Source organism: Saimiri boliviensis, chromosome X (genome assembly GCF_048565385.1).
Source record: "Saimiri boliviensis isolate mSaiBol1 chromosome X, mSaiBol1.pri, whole genome shotgun sequence".
In the NCBI taxonomy this organism is placed as follows: domain Eukaryota; kingdom Metazoa; phylum Chordata; class Mammalia; order Primates; family Cebidae; genus Saimiri; species Saimiri boliviensis.
Genome location: NC_133470.1, coordinates 48,253,120 through 48,269,512, shown reverse-complemented (window position 1 = coordinate 48,269,512; position 16,393 = coordinate 48,253,120). Strand labels below are relative to the sequence as shown.

Below are 16,393 nucleotides of genomic sequence, written 5' to 3'. Positions count from 1 at the left end.
CTTACCTAGACTCGACCAAGGCAGTCAGGTCGCTGGGTTCACAGGGTCGATGCTGTGGGTGCAGGTCGAGTGACTGCTACACCTTCACCTATAAAAGAAAACAACCTCACTGGCCAGGTCACATTCCTCCAGGTATTTACTGACAGCCCACTCCATTCAGCGGTGCCTTCAGTGAACTGCCCAATGCAGACCCATCCCAAGGACAAGTCTCAGTCAGAAACAAAATGTTGTCCAAGCAGCCAGGAATGGTGGTTCACACCTCTAAATCCAAGCACTTTGGGAGGCTGAGGGGGGAGAATTGCTTGGGCCCAGGAATTTGAGACCAGCCTGAGCAACAGGGCGAGACCACCATCTCAACAAAATTTTAAAAAATTAGCCAGGCACAAGGCTGTACACCTGTGGTCCCAGCTAGTGAGGAGGCTCAGGTGGGACGATCATTTCAACCCAGGAGGTTGAAGCCAGTGCAGTCCAGCCTGGGTGATAGAGTGAGACCATGCCCCCCAAAACAGAACAAAACAAAAAGACAACCGTGGCAAGCATGAGTCACGGGGGCTTCTGACACAGAGGACGTCAAACCACCATAGCCCAGGTGGTAGGAACAGCTTCTCCCAGGGTGTGGTATGATATATATGATCTGCCCCAGTTGCAGATGAGGTAACAGGATCAGAGAGTAACTTCTGAGTAGCACTGAAGGTCACACATCTAGGCAGTGGTGGTGACCATTTCTCACTGAGGTCTGCTGAAATACAGAAGTCACTCCACTATTTGTGACACCAATCTCACTTTATATTGGCACCTGTTTTAATTCGCATTCACTGACATATACTTACCTGCGGCTCCCCTGACCTTCACATTCTCCTAAGAGGCTAAATAGCATATAGTTTTTTGTTTTTTGTTTTTTGGGGTTTTTTTTTAGCACATCAGGCCTTTCCATTAAAGAACCTAAATTTCCAGTGCCAGGCACGATTGCCCAGCCCGGAACTGAACACTTATCTGCAATTCATCTTCCAACTACACACTAAGGAAAGGAAATGGATTACTGCCATTAGGTATTTCACGAATTCTGAACTATGATTTCAAATGTAACCACTGTCCAACCAGAAACAGTAAAAACAGTGCTTCCCCATGAAAAGCGTTCACAGGACATTTTATTAAATGCCAAAGCGTTCCAGGTAAGACACACTGCCCCTTTGACAGGGAGTTGTTGAAATTCTGCTCCTAAGAATATAGAAGTCCTTTCTCTCTCCATTGCTAGTGCCCTGATAAGCCCAACCAAGCAAGGCCATTCGCTTTTTTTTTTTTTTTTTTCCAAGCAAACACACCAAACCACCCTCACACCCACGCACAAATCCAACGCACCCAACGGGGATATGTCAGTAGAGGGAAATGGCATTGGAGATGCAGCTGGAAATCCATGACTACTCAGAGCACCACATTTCTGATGGCACAGAGGGCTACCGCCCATGGTGGCCTGTACTCCAGCAAGGTGGAGGGCGGAGAGGCCCTCCTTCTCTAAACCTAACACCCTACCGCTTGTGCGGCTACTGGACACAAATGGCCTGGGCCATTCACTGCGCGGGAATGCAGGAATCACAGTGCCCATCAAACGCACATCTCATATGTCACATCACGACCCTCCCTCTGTCGCACGTCCTAGAAAGGGTTTGCAGGACGGTTTGCTTCAAAAGGGGCAACGCAGTCTTCCTTGAAAACCCTCCAGTCGCGGTGTTTCCTGCTGTGCGGCGGGAGAGGAGGTGGGGAAGGAGATGATGCCAAGAACACGGTGATTTCTAAACCTGTTGAACAATGATTACAGCCCAAGTGTAGTCCCGCCGGCTACAAACGCCCGCGGGAAGTCTCGGCATCCTCTTTCTCCGCTGAAAAAGGCCACCCCCCAAGCAGGGAAAGAGAACAACGCCACCCCTAGACTGCATTCCTACAGTGAGGAGCTAAGGGCGGCGGCGAAAACCACCCGCTTCCTCCGAAAGCCCCGCTCCTCGGTCGGCCCAACCCAGGGATTCGAGTCCCAAGACACGCCGGCCTGTGCTAGGGGCAGCCTAGATCTCGGCCTTTCGCTCTGTCTCTATGGATGTCTCTCTCCCACCCGCCCCCCCCACTCGCTCTCAATTTCTCCCGCGCGCTCGCTCGCTCTGTCTCTCTCGGGCTCTCTCACGCGCGTTCTCGCTCCGGAGCCGGTTCCCGCCGTCCAGGCACCAGCGCGGCGCCTCCTTTCCTTGGCCTTGGAAACGCAGCGCGGCCCGCTCAGAATTGATGGGTTAAGACCACCGAGAGGAGTCGCCCTCTGGCAGGATAGAGGCGCCACAGCGCGGAAAGGAGCGGCGGCTCATTCTCGTTGACGTCACAGGCATGCGAGGCGGCTCAGAAACTGTAGTTTTGATTGGCTGCGGCGGGCCGTCTGGCAGCCGAGAGAGGAAGTGTGTGGGTGTCTGTTTTAGAGCGCCTCAGTGGCTTCTTATAACCCACGCCGCCCGGCTGCGCTGCAAGGGTATAAGGCGTGAAGCCTCGCGGCGTTCCCAGAGCGATCCTCACTGAAGCGTGGATCGTGGACGGGGCGAGTCCTTCCGGAGGTCACGGGAAGAGACACCAGGCAGCGGATGTGACTTCACAGGCGGGGGACGTGGAACTGGGCTGGCGGGATGGGAGGAGTCCGGCCCCCTTCTGTCATTGGCTGAGAGTTTTGAGCTAGGGCGCGCCCCTGAGAACAGACACCTGCTGTTTCATTTTGGTTACTGTTTTTTGTTTTTTTTTTGCGCGAGCGATCCATGCACTCTGGTAAAGACAGAAACCAAACAATCCAAGCTATTCAAATTATTCAGTCAGACTACTGCCATAGGGAGCGCGCCCCAGAAGTGGAAGTCGCAGTGTAACTGGGGTGAGGGGTGAAGGGCCGTGTCTTTTATTTCCTTAGGAAGGAGTAGACTGGTTTTAGTGGGGAGATTTATGGGGCAGGGTTTTTTTTTGTAGTCAGCGGAAGTCTCAGCCAGCTGAACAAGGAATGTTTCTGTGTATGCCTAGCTACTTTCAGGAGGACAGATTTCCCATTTAAGTGAATAATTCCTGAGACAAAAAACAAGGAGTGGTGGGGTCTGCCATCTGGGAGTGATGGCACAGAGTGGACAGTCAGCAACCCTTATCTAAGTCCCAGGGAGAATATTGGTCCTTTGTGGTTAGTGATTTCCCATAACATGAAAGTGCAGAGATTTCTTTACCGTGGAGTATTTCAGGAATCAAGTGTCATACCAGGAATCAAGTGACATGCAACAATGTCTTTCCTAGCAGATACATGAATAGTACCTTTCTTTTTAACCCTCGAAGAAGCTGCCGTGAACAGCAGTTTATAGTTTTTCTTTTTCTTTTTTCTTTTTTGAGATGGAGTTTCGCTCTTGTTACCCATGCTGGAGTGCAATGGCGCGATCTCGGCTCACCGCAACCTCCGCCTCCTGGGTTCAGGCAATTCTCCTGCCTCAGCCTCCTCAGTAGCTGGGATTACAGGCACGCGCCACCATGCCCAGCTAATTTTTTGTATTTTTAGTAGAGACGGGGTTTCACCATGTTGAGTGGGATGGTCTCGATCTCTTGACCTCGTGATCCACCCGCCTCGGCCTCCCAAAGTGCTGGGATTACAGGCATGAGCCACCGCGCCTGGCCATAGTTTTCAAAAAGTAATATTTTACAGGTGAGGCACGAAGAGGTTAGGTCAGTTCCGCAAAGTCATTCAAGTCATATGGCGTTGAGTCTCATAGCAAGTACTACTCAGCATGTCCCAAAGTGAACCCACCAACTTGCACTCTTGGCACGCCTGCCCCTCCTCCTGTGCTGCCTAAGTGACAGTCACCACCTTCTACCCAGCAGCTTGCGCCAGAGATCTTGAAAGCCATCCTTGATTGCTACCTCTCTCTCACCACCCCCACCACCCCCACAGTGACCGGGCCTGGCCAGTTTGACCTCCCACGTCTTTCTCCTTTTACTTTTTTTTTTTTTTTCCTAGAGATGTGGTTTCTCCAGGTTGGTCAGGCTGGTCTCGAACCCCTGACCTCATGATCTGCCTGCCTCAGCCTCCCAAAGTGCTGGGATTACAGGCCTGAGCCACCTCGCTCGGCTCGACCTCCCACGTCCTTCTAAGTGAGATCTTGACACACACTGTTCTCCATCACCACAGGAAGTTCCCCAGTCCGGTCACCCTCATCTCCCTCCTTGATGACCACCAATTCATAGCTCATCCTCTTGCTGCCAGTCTTGACCCCTTACCATGCATTGTCCGTCCCAGTGCGCGAGGCACCTTTCTTAACTGCTGATTTGGTCATGTCAAACCTTTTCAAATTCTACTAGGGCTGCCTGCTGCTCTTAGGATAAATTCCAGCCTCCTGGATTACAGCCATCAGGCCTTGGCTATCCCCAAATGCATCCTCTAGCAGACGACACCTCCTGCTGCACCCACCCTCAGTATTCCACATTCTAGACCTCTCTGTGTTCATCAGTCGGCCAACACTTGCACTCTCTCTCTAGCGTGTGTGCTCACTCTCTCGCTCTCCCTCTCATGTCCACCACCTCACACCCCCACTTCCCTCTGTCTGGCCTGTACTTGCTCCATCCCCCTCTGCCTGATTCCTCCTTACCTTCAGCTGTCAAGTGAAGGAGAGCAAATTCTACTTTACCTAGGGAGGACATGGATCAAAAGGCACACTTAGTGGCTTTGTTATTTTTACTCAATAGCATATGATGGGGATTCATGAAAATTCCCCCAGTGGGCCAACCAAAAAAATAAAATACCAAAGAGCTTGGAAAATGACTCTCTCTTTAGTTCCCAGCGTCTCTGCTATCTGTTAACTTTGAAAGAGCTGCAAATGAATGCTATCTCTGCCCGCTGGAGCCTGGCACTGGGTCACACCCCAACATCTCTACAGACCAGGTTCCCTCCTGGAAACACCTCTGCCAACAAACAGCTTGTTGCTTTTGTCTTGTCTCTGTAAGCCCCCTCCGTTGCTGGTCCCCCACTCACACTTAATATAAATTAGCAAATCAATAAAGCCAAAAAAATTGTAAGGTTGGACATCCAGCAAATGAACAATGGCATAGTTCCGCCTCAGTTCCTCCTTTATCGTTGTAAGCCTATAAAAGGGGAGAGAAGCTGCAGCTCGGGGAGCTTCTTGGATAAGGCTGTAGCCCCCCGCAGGTCCTGGCCAAATAAAAAGCCACTTCCTTCCTCAGTTCAGGGTTCAAAAGGTTTGTTCCCTGCCGCTCCTGCTACAGCCTGGAGTCCCTTGCCTCACAGCTAACAGTCGAGTTTGGCTTCTGGGGCTCCCCAGGAGGCACTTTGCCCTATCACAGAGACACTTGCAATCCACCCCTGCCCTAAATTATGTCTCCATCCTCACTTCAACAGATAAGAAGAATCTAGAGGCAAACAGAGCAGAGGCAGCGTTGTTAGTGGCTGTAACACAACTGTGGAGTTGATCAGACTCCAAATGTAGTGTGGAAATCAACAGACTGAGGATGGGAATCTGGCTCCTCCTGTTCTTTGGCTCTCTGGGCTGTAAGCTGTGTGGAATCAAAGTGCCTGCTGCCCACATCTCCCCTCTTCTGAAGAGTCTGTCGACCCAACTGTTGCACACACATACCCTGCAGGTGAGGGTGGGGTGCTCTCTTTTGTGCTTCTAGGGGACTGTGGGTTGAATTCTGCCATGGCTCTCCAGTGTGGGGGTCATCTGCTGGCAAGGATACGGCTGAAAGCATTGCCCTGTTCCTAGAGTGTCCAGTCAGCGCTTAGAACAAGTTAACTTGGTTAATAAGGGAATTTCACCCAGGGTACTTGGTCAGTAATGGCTACGATTGTAGCAGCTCTGTGTACATTAGAAATGCTCCAGGAGAACCGAGTGAACAGAGGACATCTGTGAAATGAGATTCTCTTCCCTTGGAGTCTGGGAGGAGTGCTGTAACTCTCCTCCCTAATTCCAGAACTCCTAATAAAAGAGGCTACAGCTTTATTTATTTGAGACAGAGACTCGCTCTGTTACCCAGGCTGGAGTGCGGTGGCACAATCTCAGCTCGTTATAACCGCCGCCTCCTGGGTTCAAGCTATTCTCCTGCCTCTGCCACCCAAGTAGCTGGGATTACAGGCACACGCCATTGCACCCAGCTAATTTTTTTTTGTATTTTTAGTAGAGACGACATTTCACCATGTTGGCCAGACTGTTCTCGGAGTCCTGACCTCAAGTGAGCTGCTTGCCTCACCCTCCCAAAGTGCTGGGGTTACAGGTGTGAGCCACCACACCCAGCCAGAATTTTAAAATATGTTTCGGCCAGTATGTTACTCTACCCGGCTCAGTTCTGGCCTCCCAGTGGGACTACAGTGATGGGTTCACCAAACTGTCCGAGTACCCCATGGCAAGTGCACGTGGGTCTCCCCTAGGGTCTTTTGGGAAAGAGGACGTTGACTGGGTTCCAGCCTCCTAATCAAGTATGTGGTTCTGTGGCTGCAACACAGATGTCCAGGGCGACAAGGACATGAACACCTGGATGAGTGTGTCTGTCAGTTCTGGGTGGGCTGTGTCAGCTGCCCTTGCCTGTCCTAGCTTGTTGCCCAAGCTCTACTGGTTGTGATTGCTCCTGCCCGGGTCCCTCTTATGCCTGAACTCTGCAGGCTGCACAGATGTGCTTTCGACATCTGCGGCCCTTCATTGTCCCTTTCCATCTCACTGGCAGAGCAGAAGCATACCTGGCCCAAGAGGGTCCTGTCCCTGTCACCGTGGCACTTCCTGCCTTCCGTTCAGCTTCCTGCTGGTGTGCTGGTGTCCTTGTGGTGTCTGGGCTATGTCGGGATGACTCAGCCTCTGACCTTTTTCCCAACTGGTCCCTCTGTCTGGAAGGCCTTCACCACAGATATCTGCCTGACTCCTCCCCCTTCACATCTTTGTGAAAATGTCACCTTCTCAACCCAGGCTACCCTGGTCACTCTGTGTCATAAGTAACCTCCCCATATTCCCAGTCCCTGTACCACCATCTGGATATTTTTTTCTTTTTAACACAGCCCCCATCACCTCTGTAAACAAAAAATAAAATTCTAAGCCCCACTCACCAACCATCTGAATGGACCTTTCCTCTTAGTCAAGGCCATTTCAAAGTTAACCTGAAAAACTAGTTCAGGCCATGATGGGAAGGGTGGGTCTGACATGCATCATTAAACCCTTCTCCCTATGGAATTCAGGTACAACTGACCAGCATTTCTGTTAAGTCACAGATCTTAAAACTGTAGCAATAAGACACCAAGTTCCAGCCTGACTAGTATAGCATCACATGACAAATAGGCCCCGAAAGAAGTATTTCACCCAACAATATAGTTCTTTGACACATTTTGAAATAGCCCTACAGAGCCATCTCTTGTGAGGAAGTCTAAATTCTGTAGAGAATCCCTTTTCTTTTCCAGCTCTTTTTCCAGATCTAGGAGAGAATTAGCTAAGAGTCCAGCACCTTTTGAAGTCTGATAAGACACATTTAGTCTATTGTCTCTGAGCCTGCTACCTTGGGGCTTCATTGGTATAATAAAAACCTTGGTCTCCACAACCCCTTATCTTGACCCAGAAACTCCCTCCTATGGATTGGAGGTCTTTAGATAAACTCAAACAACTGCCGATCTGAAAATCTGTGAACCTACCTGTGACCTCTAAGACGCCACCCCCCACAACTTGCAGTTGTCCCGCCTTTTCAGACCAAACCAATGTACAACATACATGCATGGATTGATGTCTTATGTCTCCCTGAAGTGTGTAAACCAAAGTTGTACCCTGACGACCTTGGAGCTGTTTCATCAGGAACACCTCAGGTTGTATCAGGGGCACATCCTTAACCTTGGCAAAATAAACTTCTAAATTGATTGAGACCTTTCTCGGGTATGTTTTGGTTCATAATTTCTAGCGTTTCCTAGATTCCCTTGTGGAGGGTTTGCTGTCTGCTACCTATCACATCCCCTTGGGAAACATCAGATTCAGGGCAAGGATTTCTGTTGCTTTGGTTCCCTGATGTATCCCTACACCTGAAGCAGTGCCTGGCATGTAGAAGAACTTCATACATATTTGTTGCCCGAAGGAACACATCTGCCTCCCCCACTAGACTGTGAGACCACTCAGGGTCTCGTTCTCCCCTACGTGATGGAGCCCTCTATGCATCCTTGCATCATAGTGCAAAGAGCCTCACAAAGTAACAGAATTAAACTGTGCATGTTTTAGAGACGGAGGGGACATTCTGGGGGTAGTTTCTACTTTCTTCAGCCCAACACGTTTCTCTTGAATGGTCTGCGCACATTACTCGTACATCCCAGCTTAGACGGTCTCATGCCTGTACCTTCCCCTTGGCCACAGATGGCATCTACCTGCTTCCCCTCTCTTCCCTAGCCCTGAATCCTGCATTCAGAAACTCTCTGTGTTTGTGAGGAAGGGGCCACTCTGTAGATCCTTATCATGTAAAAGTGAAGTTAGGATTTGGGAAGATGATCCAAACGGCTAGAGTCTCTAGCCATCCCCCCAGGGCACAGGGGATCCTGGGTTTGAGGCATGTGTTCTGGAGAGCTGCAACAGGGACGTTGTGTCCAGGTTGTTTTCTGGGTGTTAGTGACGTCTAGCAGGAGACAGACCACATGACCAAGGATCACATGGGAGGTCCTGTTCATCCCTGAGAGAGGGGGTCCCTGCTCTGTGTCTTTTGTCAAAGCCACAGAAGAAACTCTTCCCCCACTGAGATCGCCACAACTGGTGCTGAGGGAAACCTGTGACTATCAAAACAGTTGCATGACTCCAACCCCAGGGGTGGCTGTGAAGGACACTGGCCATGTAAACACAGGGGTCTAGATAAGTAAGTTGGGCTGTGGGGGGCTGGAGTGGACAAGTCTGGGAAAGCCAACTCGAGACAAGCTCTCACTGACTGTACAGGGTAAGACCCAAACATCAGGAAAAGGTCACAAACCCCTCATGTCTGAAATTTGTTGTGTGATAATGTCTCTCATGCTGGAGATGATCTCCCAAAGAGGACAGACATTCCAATCCCTGGAACATAGAACCAAAGACAGATGAGGCCTCCCTCTAGGAGAACATCTCCCACCATCTCTGAAATGTCCTACCCTGGACACAGACTCTCAAATACCTCATGGACCCCACAGGGCACCTCACAAAGCCAATGATACCCAAACAGCATAGAAAACCCAGATAACCACCCAGGAACCAGCAGCTCAGACACCTCAACCCTAGACACACAACATACTGAGGCCTGTTGAGGGGTGGCGGGCTAGGGAAAGGAGAGCATTACGGCAAATATCTAATGTAGAACACTGAAGAGGTCACAGAACTCAGAGTCCTCTGAGAGCTCTGTGAAGGACACAGACACTAAACCAGCTTGGAGATGACAGATTTTAAAATACAGACCCTGGTGCATGTGAGCATCTTTAGAACCTGTTATGTAAAAACCCAATTACCTCACAGACCTCACACCCTGGACCCAGAAGCCCACAAAACCATAGTGCTCCCATCCTGGGGTGCAGACACAGAAACAATTGAGGGGACCGGGACAGGGAACACAGAGGCCTTGGGCACAATGCGACCTGCAAGAAACACCTGGGAGACCTCTGAGCGTGGGACACGCCATTCCCACACAGCAGAGAGTTTACAACCTGAGACACAGCAACTCCTCAACGTGTCAGCAGCCTCAACTGTTCGAGTGCGGACTCATAACCAGAGAGGACACACTCAGGACGCAGGACCCCAAACGGATCAGACATCTTTTGTGAGTTTGGAATAACCTCAGTGTTCTCACAACCTAGGATATGGAGCCCAGGGGGCGCTACTGTGTCCCATCCTTGACACAGACACTCGGAAGAGCTCAAACCCTGCTTCCTGAAATCCAGAACTGCTCCCACGCCTTGCATTCTACACACAACACCTAAAGCAGATCAGACACCTCACACGCTGGGAGAAAACCCTAACCAGCCCAGAGGACTGTCAGCCTGGACACAAGCCCTCCACAGCTCAGAGACCTGCCGACCTGGGACACTGCCCTCCAAATTGGTCAGAGACCTCAGAATCTGGACACAGAGCCTGAAAGAGCTCAGCAGAATGACATCTTGCAATGGAGACACCTAAAAAGTCACTTGGTACAGGACACGTGTCAGATGCAGTCACAGCAAGAGATCACCCACCCTCTTGAGGCAGACACAGAGACAGAGGGAAACAGAAACAGAGTCAAAGGTAGTAATGAGGTGGGGAAAGGAATGAGGATTAGGGAGAGCATTTCCAGGCAGCTTCTGTCCTTACGGAGTTAGCCTTGGTCTCAGGACCCCGGCCCAGGCAGCCGAGTAACCTGTTGTTTTCTAGGTGAAGGGAGACCCCAGGTGCTGCCCTCAGAGGCTGTTTCTGGGACTAGACCACACCCAGGAGGGCCGGAGGTGGCCTGCACACACAGTGGAGCCCTTTCCCCATCAAAATGGGGGTCCATTCTAGGTTTGGAGGGTTCATGCCATCATGGAGTGGAACCCTGTGCCCCTAAGGCCCCAGCTGCCCTTCTGCTGGGGGGCTACTGTCCCGGTATGGGGAAGGGGCACGTGTGCCCCAATGGAGTAAGGTCTGTGCTGCTTATGACAGTGCTGGAAGCCTCCCCCAGCCCTGGGGCTGCTTGTCCACATCCTCTTCATCTGCCCTGCACAATTCTGCTTTAGCCTCCTGGGCAAGTACACTCAGGAGGCACAGCGGACACCCGGCTTCCCTGTGCCCTCTGTGGCCCTGAACAGAGGGACACCTGCAGATCCCTTGCAAGGGAGTGAAGCAGAGGTAGCTGAAGTGGATGGAGGCTGAAGCAGCTGGCCGTGCTGTGCTGAGGCTCTGTGGCACAGACCAAGAGCTGACACTCAGGGGCGCTGCTGTCCCCAGCCAACCATCCTGCCTATGTCGCGAGGGCCCCATTCCCCCCACCCCCGCAATGCCTGATTCTGCTTTATAGGAGACATGGCATGAGGGCATCCATGCTGGCTGCAGGGCTTTGTGCAAAGGAAAGGAGAATAGACATCTCCCTGCCCCGTCTCCTCTAGACCAGCCCTAAGCAGAGCTATTTGCTCATGGGTGAAAACAGCTGTAAGGCTGTGGAATTCGGGGACTGAGGTTCAAGTGGGCCAGTGGGCCTGATGCTCCTGGGGACACACTCAGTGGCCGTCTCTGATTCCCTGGTGGACGTGCACTGCCGCAGGACCACAGGAGCCCAGTGCCGCATCTCCAGCATTTCCTCCAGTGCTCTGAACACAGTCTGGGCTTAATGAATGCCTGGTGGGATGCTCTCCGACTTAAGAACCCATCTCCTTAGCTACGCTCACCCAAACAGCTGTCCCTACTTAATACCTAAAATCCCATATTCAAGCTGGGCACCATGGCTCAGTCCTGTAATCCCAGCTTTTTGGAGGCTGAAGTGGGAGGATCAGTTGAGGCCAGGAGTTGGAGACCACTTTGGGCAACACAGCGAGACCCTCTCTCTACAAAAAAAATTCAAAATTAGCTGGGAGCACCTGGAGTCCCAGGTACTCAGGAGGCTGAGGTGGGAGGAAAGTTTGTGCCCAGGAGGTTGAGGCTGCAGTGAGCCTTGATCACACCACTCTGCACTCCAAACTGGGTGACAGAGTAAGAGCCTGTCTCTAAAAATATTTTTAAAAATTAAATCCCATGTTTACTTATTTACAAAAGATTGAAAAGATTTGCAAACTATTCATTAGACAGGGTATTAATATCCATAATATACAAAGAAGTCGAACATCTCAACGGCAAAAAATACCATCCAAGTTCAAATACGGAAACGATCTGAATAGACGTTTCTCAAAGGAAGTCATAAAGTGGCCAAGAAATGTATTAAAAAAACCTCAACGTCACTAGTCATCAGGGAAACACAAATCAAAACCACAGTGAGAGCTGGCTGAGATAGAGCAGGCCTGTAGTCCCAGCTACTTAGGAAGCCGAGGAGGAATGCTTGAGCTCAGGACTTCAAGACCAGCCTGGGCAACATAGTGAGGCTCTGTCTCCAAAAAAGAAAAGAAATAATAGTAAAACCACAGTGAGTTATCATCTCACCAAGTTTGAATACCCATTGTCAAAAAGACAAAAAATAACAAATGCTGGCAAGGATGCAGAGAAAAGGGAACTGTCATACTCTGTTGGTGAGAATTCAAACTAGTGAGACACCAGGGAGAACAGAAGGGAGGTTCCTCCAAAAACTACAATAGAACCATCCACCATATGATCCAGCAATCCCACTACAGGGCATTTATTCAAAAGGAAGGAAATCAGCCATGTCAGAGAGACATCTGCGCTCCCACACTGATTACAGCACTATGCACAATAGCCACTCTATGGAATCAGCCTAGATGAATGGATGAAAAAAATGTGGTACCTGTACACAATGGAATACATTTCACACCTAAAAAAGAACAAAACTCTGTCATTCTCGGCAATCCTGGGTGGAAGTGGAAGATTTTATGTTAAGTGAAATAAGCCAGGAACAGAAACTTAAGCACCACATGTTTTCACTCATATGTGAAAGGTAAAAATTTCTGTTCTCATAGAAATATGTTTATTGTAGCCCTGTCCACAATAGCAAAGACTTGGAACAAACACAAATGCCCATCAATGATAGACTTCATAAAGAAAATGTGGCACGTATATATCATGGAATACTGTGCAGCCATAAGAAAGAATGAGTTCGTGTCCTTTGCAGGGATATGGATGAAGCTGGAAACTATGACTATCAGCAAACTAACACAGGAACAGAAAACCAAACACCACATGTTCTCATTCATAAGTGAGAGTTGAACAATGAGAATGCATGGACACACAGAGGGAAATGTCACATACTGAGGCCTGTTGAGAGGTGGGGGTATAGGGGAGGGATAACATAGCAAATACCTAATGTAGATGATGGGTTGATGAGTGCAGCAAAACACCATGGCACGTATATACCTATGTAACAAATGTGTACTTTCTGCACATGTATCCTAGAAATTTATATATATATATATATATAAAGCAAAACAGGATACTAGAAGCTGGAAAGAGTAAGGGGTGGTGGGGATAGGGAGAGATTTGTTAAAGGATTCAAAATTGCAGCTTGATAGGAGAAGTAAGTTAGAGCATTCCATAGCATTGTAGGATGACTATAATTAACAATAATATATAGGCTGGGTGTGGTGGCTCACACCTGTAATCTCAGCACTTTGGGAGACTGAGGTGGGCGGATCACCTGAGGTCAGGAGTTTGAGACCAGCCTGGCCAACATGGCGAAATCTTGTCTCCACTAAAAATACAAACATTAGCCAGGCATGGTGGTGGTTGCCTGTAATCCCAGCTACTCAGGAGTCTGAGGGAGGAGAATCATTTGAGCCTGGGAAGCAGAGGTTGCAGTGAGCTGAGATCGTGCCACTGTACTCCAGCCTGGGTGACAGAGCAAGACTCTGTCTTGAAAAAATAAATAATTAATATATAATATAGTTTAATATAGCTAGGAGGATATTGAATATTCCTAGCACAAAGAAATGATGAATGTTTGAGACAATCCATATGCTAATTACTCTGCTTTGATCACTATACATTGTATGTATGAAAATGTCACTACTTGCCCCATATATATGTACAATTCTTATGCCCATTTATAAAATAAAAATAAAGAAGAAAACAATTGATGTTTCTGTACTAGTGTCTTTTACCCTGAATCTGAAGTATTGTGTTATATTGAAAATATCTACAGCAACAACACAAACAAAGGAGCCGAAAGAGAGGAAAGGTCTAAGGAGACTTCATAAAGATCTCCATCTCGATAGCACAGCAGCCTCCTCTTACGGACATGCGGGTGTTTTGGTTTGTTTCGACATGTACTGAATGTGGCATTCCTCAGGATGCCTGCGATCTTCAGCTAACCTTCCATCTGCATTACTCTGTGTCCCTCACTGCCCTATCGACCCTACCAGAAACCTTTCTTCTGCTTTAAATGCTGCTGCTGAGGGTATCTGACTGGTTTTCCTCCTGATAAGGATATCAAAACACCTTTTACCCCTAATCCTCAATAAACCTCAAAGAATGAGTCTTTAGAACATCTATTTTAAAAATTATTGGCTGGGCACAGTCGCTCACACCTGTAATCCCAACACTTTGGGAGACCGAGGCGGGCGGATCACAAGGTCAGGAGTTTGAGACCAGCCTGACCAACATGGTGAAACTCTGTCTCTACTAAAAATACAAATATTAGCCGACAGGGGTGTGCACAGCTGCAATCCCAGCTACTTAAGAGGCTGAGGCAGGAGAACTGCTTAAACCCAAAAGCGGAGGTTACAGTGAGCTGAGATCGTGCCACTGCACTCAGGCCTGCACAACAGATCACATCACAAAAAAAAAAAAAAAAAAAAAAAATTATTATAGAAACAGTGGCTGAGTAATAATAACGAAGAAAATGCAAGTAAAACAGTGAAAGGAATGCTATTTCAAAATGATTGAGAGTTTCCCACTTAGACAATGACACTTCGTATGTGGTGCATTCCCTTCCAGGCTTTTTTCTATGCATTTCTTAAAATTATGCGATTGGAGAATAAGAAGTGTGTTTATAACACTGCATCTGTTCTTTTGTTTAATATTATTCCAAAGCTCTCCCCATAATGACAGTGACAGGGCTGTTGCTGTTAATATCCATGGTAGCAAACACATACAGAAAGCTTGATATGCACCAGAGGCCATCTTTGTGCTTTCCTGGTAATGACGCACCACCCGTATTATCAAACGCACTCAAGAGACCTCATGTTCAATCCACACGCAGAGAATGTCATCTCATGAATGCTATTGGATGCTTTCACCTGTCTTCTGATCTGGAGGAGCATTCGTCACTGCAGTGCATTCTAGAGTGTCAGAGTCGGATTGCACATGTCTATATGCCCCTCTCCAACTTGGGTACCAATCTGACTCTGCCCTTGCTGGCGACGTGACTTTGGGCAAGTTCTTTAGTCTTTTAACCTATGTTTCACAGTTCGTTTTCTGTCATAAGGGACAGTAACATTAGTAACACACACCTGACAGTGTTGCTATGAGCACTAAATGACTATTAGATATACATACATATAATTTAAAAATATAGTCATGTATGTATAGCCTAATATGAATAGATTATGGAGAGAGAGAGAAAGAGAGAGAAAGAGAGAGAGAGAGAGAGAGAGAGAGAGAGAGAGAGAGAGAGATGCACTAAAAACATCTGGCCCACAGCAAGTATCCAGAAGTGTGAGCTTTTATTCTCACATCTCTGAACTTCTGCTTTCTGCTCTTCCCCGTTATTCCTAGCCCGTCTGCCCCAGACCCCTCTCCCCTTCCCCGCACACCTTCACCTGCCCTCCACGCTCCACTCTCTTTCCCCATTGCCCGTTTCCTCTCACTCTGCACCTGAATAAATTGATACCATCTTCTCATGATGTAGCTCAGAAAATATTAGTACCATCAGTCTTTCATCGGATCGCAAATGAATTTACTTTTTTGAGACAGGGTCTCCCTCCCACCATCCAGGCTAGAGTGTAGTGTTGTATTCATTTCTCACTGCAGCCTTGACTTCCTGGGCTCAAGTAATCCTCCCACCTCAGACTCCTGAGTAGCTGGGAATACAGGCATGAGCCACCATGCCCAGCTTCTTTTTTTATTCTTGTAGAGACACATTCTCACCATGTTGCCCAGGCTGGTCTCAAAGCTCTGGTTCAGGCAATCCTGCCTTGGCCACCCAAGATTCTGGGATTACAGACGTAAGCCATCATGCCTAGCCAACAACGAATATTAATGGTAGAAGTAATCAACACAAGATACAACAGACGAGGTGAATAGCATACAAAAATAAAATGCCACTAATGAAAATTAACTGCTAACAGCTTCATATCTCCATCGGATTCAGATCTTTCCAATTTGATGGAGGAGAGCTGGACTTAACAGAACTAATAGCTGTAGAACAATCTATACGATAATAATTTTTGGCCTTTAAACTTCACTCTTTAAAATGTTTCCAAAAATGTATATGCTTTTGTGCTATGATTATCCAATGCCCACTTACTTGTCTAAGCACTATACAAGTCACAGGGAGAGGTCACTAGAGTTCTAATTTCCTAGAGGAATTTCCATTCAAATTTTCCATACAAGCTCATGAGGATGAAACCCCAGCATTGCATTTAGGCTCCACAATATCCTGTAGGGAGAGCTGAATATTCATTATGCTAATAAAACGTGCCTTCCCCCCCCGCCCCACAGACTCAGACCTTGAGTCCCTGAAGAGCTGAAGAGACAATCTACACATCATCCAAGGGGTCAAAGGTAGACTTGACATTTGTCTCTCCAGAACATGC

The 16,393-nt window shown here is 48.4% G+C and overlaps 1 protein-coding gene across 6 annotated transcripts in view; it reads right to left on the bottom strand.

Moving 5' to 3' along the window:
* FAM156B (family with sequence similarity 156 member B) overlaps positions 1-16,393 on the bottom strand; it is a 50,465-nt gene that overhangs the window by 14,423 nt on the left and 19,649 nt on the right. Inside the window, exons 1-2 of one of the 6 annotated variants that reach the window (XM_074391466.1) lie at positions 1,360-2,796; positions 6-88 (exon numbers count right to left, since the gene is read on the bottom strand). The exons of 2 other annotated variants lie outside the window; for them this stretch is intronic. The gene's annotated coding sequence lies outside the window, so the exon portion shown is untranslated. Of the gene's footprint in view, positions 1-5; positions 89-1,359; positions 2,797-16,393 lie in introns of those variants that run through there. 3 more of the 6 variants (XM_074391467.1, XM_074391468.1, XM_074391469.1) reach the window with 3 other exon arrangements.